Below are 396 nucleotides of genomic sequence, written 5' to 3' on the forward strand. Positions count from 1 at the left end.
CCCCCGCCCTCCGCCCGCAGGGGATTCGGGCCCTCAACCCACCAGGAGGGTTGGGGACCCGAGCCCGTCTGACCTCCCCCTTTCCTCTCTGACCTCGCCTCCCGCCCTAGCCTTTGGAGACCAAGCGCGGCTAAGTTTGGCTATAGAGGGGAGGGGGCGGGCCCGAGGTACTGGGGGAGGGGGTATATGGGGGGAGGAGGAAAAGGAGGAGGAGGAGAAGCGGCAAGAAGGCTGTAGCCGCTGCAGACAGTGGGAGGAAGGGGGGGGCGGGGGGAGGAGGAGGAGAAAGGGATGACAGGGGGAGAGGGAGAGGAGGGGGGAGGAGGGAGGGCAGGAGGAGGAGAGGAGGGTAGGAGGGTATGAGGGACCGTCTGTCGCGGGACGGTCTGGGCAGCT

This window comes from Petaurus breviceps, unplaced genomic scaffold (genome assembly GCF_028583685.1).
Source record: "Petaurus breviceps papuanus isolate PSGF00001 unplaced genomic scaffold, PetGlider_PUasm1.0 90535, whole genome shotgun sequence".
NCBI lineage: Eukaryota > Metazoa > Chordata > Mammalia > Diprotodontia > Petauridae > Petaurus > Petaurus breviceps.